Source organism: Rousettus aegyptiacus, unplaced genomic scaffold (assembly GCF_014176215.1).
Source record: "Rousettus aegyptiacus isolate mRouAeg1 unplaced genomic scaffold, mRouAeg1.p scaffold_m13_p_7, whole genome shotgun sequence".
In the NCBI taxonomy this organism is placed as follows: domain Eukaryota; kingdom Metazoa; phylum Chordata; class Mammalia; order Chiroptera; family Pteropodidae; genus Rousettus; species Rousettus aegyptiacus.
The window spans coordinates 4,579,393-4,583,222 of record NW_023416310.1 but is presented as its reverse complement, the minus strand read 5'-3'; the positions used below and the strand labels follow the sequence as shown (position 1 = coordinate 4,583,222).

The window sequence follows — 3,830 nt, the reverse complement described above, 5'->3', positions numbered from 1 at the left end:
TTAAAGGTGCCTGGAAGAATAAAGACTGCATTAAATGCGCTGGGTCTAATGCTCCCCCTTTACAGGTTCGGGGGTCAGTGACTTCCCCAGGTGCTGCGTCCAGTAAGGAGCAGAGAGTCACTCGATCCTAGGAACCCGCATGTCCAGGTCACGATGTGGCAATTCTGGCCACACTGGTGCCTTCGCCTTCCTCACCCCGGAGAAGCACAGGGAGTTCCATGGCAGGGAGCAAGGTGTCCCCCACCTAGCCCTGGAATAGCTCTCACAGTCTGAACACACTGAAATGTCCTGAGGCTGCAGGCAGAGAATAACAACCATTTCAGACACTTCTACTGAGCCGGGTCACTGCCACTCATACTATTTTTAATTCGCCCTGTCAAGATATTTTAAGAAACTCATGACCAATGAGTGAGATAAGATTGTGAGTAATTACACCTGACCGTGTTTAGCATTGAGCCAGAAGTCTGATGGAGGCACAGTGCACGCTACCTGCGCGGGCGGCGGTGGCCCTGGACACAGCCGACCCCTGTCGTTGTTTCACTCGGCAAGGCACAGTCCTGTGCAGACTCAGGTAGGACCGGGAGGGGGCGTGGTGCTCGGTGGCGGGAGCCCTGGCAGGTGGATTCACAGCCCTGATGGCAGCGTGTGTTGGAAGCAGGGCGATGTGGGGCTGACAAGTGTCCTGCTGCTACGCAGGGCCGCCGAGAGCCGGCACCGGGTTGGCTGGCGCACCTAGAAATGGGTCACGCATGGTGACAGAAGCTCTGCGTGGCGGTCAAAGCTCGCCGTCAGCGTCACACAGACCTGGGCTCTCGGGCTGACTCTGCCCTTTAGACACTGTTCTGACTCAGGGCAAGCCACTCAGCCTCTAAGAGTTTATTTCCTTATCAGGGAGACATGGATAAAAATAGTCTGTCCCTCACAGGGCTGCGGTCGGGTTACTCGAGGCTACGCGCTGAGAGTCCCTGACACAGCCTGGGATGGATTAGACCTTCACAAAGTGGCAGCGACTCCCAACCCGCACGGTAACTCCACGGTGGGCGTTAGTAGCTCCATCTCACAGATGAGGAAACTGAGCCTCAGTCTCTCCAACTTTCCCTACAGCAGAGCTCCCGAGGACACCATTACTGCCCCCTGGGACCGTGGCTGGGACCAGGCTGAACGTCCCCCTGAAACCCTTCCCTGAGTGCTCCTGGCTGTCAAAACAAATGCACAGGATGTCACTTTCCTCCAGGCTGCCAGCTCGGAGTGTGGGAGTCACCTGTGAAGCCCCAAGAGCCCCTGGCATTCCCCCCCACCTTTTTAACCTTAGTTCATGCTGTAGCCTCTTCCCAGAATGCCTTTCCCCCTTCCTCTTCCTTTTCAAATTCGTCCACTTTCGAGGCCCAGGTCAAACCTCCTTCCTCCATGGGGCCTTCCTTGATCTCTATACCCCAAGATGACTTTTCCATCCTTTCACTTTTGACAGAAAGTATGAGGAAAAAACTTTATTATTATTTTTTTTATATAACAGTTCAGGTTCACAGCAAAACTTAGCTGAAGGTACAGAGTTCCCATATAATCCCTTTTCCGACAGATGGACAACCTTCTCCACTATCGACAGCCACTCCAGAGTGGCCCGTTCGTTACAGCTGACAAACTTACATTGACCCAGCATTGTCACCCAAAGCCCATAATTTACACTGAGGTTCACTCTTGGTGTTGTACCTTCTGTGGTTCTGACACATGGACAATGACACGTGTCCACCACTGGAGTAACATGCAGACTCGTTTCCCGGCCCTAAAAAATCCTCTGTGCTCGCTTTGTGACACGCCCCTCCTCCCACCCCATGTCTTTTCACGGCGTGGAAGCGCACTTCCTTTTAGCACCGAACAACGGTCCACTGTCTAAATGCACCAGTTTATCCATTCGCCTACTGAAGAACATCATCTTGGTTGCTTCTAAGTTTTGGCAATTATGAATAAAGTTGCTTCAAACGTCTGTGGGCAGGTTTTTGTGCGGAAGTAAGTTCTCAGCTCCTTCGGGTAAATGCCAAGAAGCACAGCGGCTGGCTGTAGCATGATCATATGGTAACAGTATGTTTCGTTTTCACCAATTTTCACCAGCAATGGATGAATTCCTGCTGCTCCGCATCCTCGCCAGCGTTTGGTATTGTCTGTGTTCCAGAATTTGGCCTTTCTAGCAGGTGTGTATCGATAGCTCGTTGCTGTCTTAATCCGCATTTCCCCGATGGCGTAGATGAGGGGCACCTTTTCAGATGCTTATCTGTCATCTGTACATCCTCAAGGATGAGATGTCTGCTAAGGTTTCTGGTCCATTTTTAAATCAGGTGGTTGGTTTTCTCATTGTTGAGCTTTCCGAGTTCTGCGCATGTTTTGGATAACAGTCCTTGATCACACACTTGCACTAGGTCAGTCAAGGTTCTAACAGAAAGCGGTTGGGATACTTCCTCCCACTGACCCATGAGTGTGACATCCTCAAAAGACCAGGAGAGCATCATACCGGGGGGTGGGGGGGGACGCCTCTGCCAGTGACAAAGGACTTCCTTACGGACCTTAGCATGGCGTTGAAACAGCCCTTACCAAGAAGAGCAAGAGCCGCGAGACGCTAGCAGGTTCTTGATGGTCGCCTCTGGGACCCAACGGACACCGCGGCTCGGCTCCCGGTACTCGCTGCGCCGAGGGTCCCGACATTTAACGCGGATTCACTCATCTATTCTGCACAAAGACTGCAAGGTAGATGATATTTTTTTTAATGCAGAGATAGGTTGAGAGGTTAAAAACTTGCCCAAGGTCACACAGCTGGTAAGTGGTGGCCTTAGGCCTGACCCATGTCTATCAGGTCCCAAAGGAGCCCGCCTTCCACCCAGCATGTGCTTCCCTGAACGGAGAAACGTGACCGGGCTGGCAGGCTCCCACTCGCGGTCCGGCGTTGGCTCAGGGGCGCCGCCGCCAGGGCGCGTCCTTCCATCTAGAGGTTTCCAGCGAGGAGGAAGCCGCTCCCTAAAGCCCGCAGCGCACCTGGTCTCCTGGAAGTGGGAGCGAGAGAGCGCAGCCTGTGGAAGGGGCGTGGAAACCAGCAGCTGGAGGCCCCTGAGGCCCAGCTGCAGCCCAGAGCTGAGCCGGGACACCTGGCTGGGCGTGGACGCGCGCCTCCTGGGCCAAGGCGCCATTCGCCGCTCCCTACTCGCTCAGCTCCGCGCTGGACGTGGAGCGCAGGGCGCTGTCCGCGCTCGTGGTGCTGACGGCGCAGGTCGGCCCGGGGCGCCTGCGCTGTTTAACGCGCACAGCCCGGCACTCTCCGCCCTGCTACTGCTGCTGCAGCTGCTGCTACTGGTCACGGTTCCCATGGAGCTCTACAGCTTCGCGTGGTTCCACTACCACTGGGTCTACGATGACCTGGGCTGCCGCGCCTCCTACTCCGCGCACGAGCTGTGCGCCTGCGCCACGATGTTCAGCGTTGCCAGCCTCAGTGTTGAGCACTGCCTGGCCCTGTGCCAGCCCCCTGCTCGCTCGCCACCTGCTGACACTGCACAGGACCGCTGCCTGCTGTCGCTTTGCTGGACCATCTCATTTGGCCTCGCCCTGCCCAAGGCCGTGCTCATGGGGCAGAAGCATGAGCTGGAGACTGCGGGCAGGGAGCTCCTTGCTGCGCTCCCGGCTGGTGGGCCGCCCTGGGCTCCAGCTTTTCATCCACGGAAGAGAGAGGGGGACAGACGGCCTACGTTTTCACTGCTAATACTCGGGACCACCCAGAAAGTTGGGGTCTCGTTGCCCCATTTTACAGGAGTTGAGGAGAGACTTAACCAAGGTGAAGCATTAAGAGAAAT

At 55.6% G+C, this 3,830-nt stretch overlaps 1 non-coding gene across 1 annotated transcript; it reads left to right on the top strand.

Moving 5' to 3' along the window:
- Positions 1 to 463: 463 nt before the first annotated feature.
- On the top strand, positions 464 to 3,176 carry LOC107510841. Its single transcript, XR_004952033.1, has 3 exons — positions 464 to 571; positions 2,107 to 2,186; positions 2,561 to 3,176. It is a non-coding gene; the product is annotated as an uncharacterized LOC107510841 (transcript).
- The last annotated feature ends 654 nt before the right edge of the window (positions 3,177 to 3,830 follow it).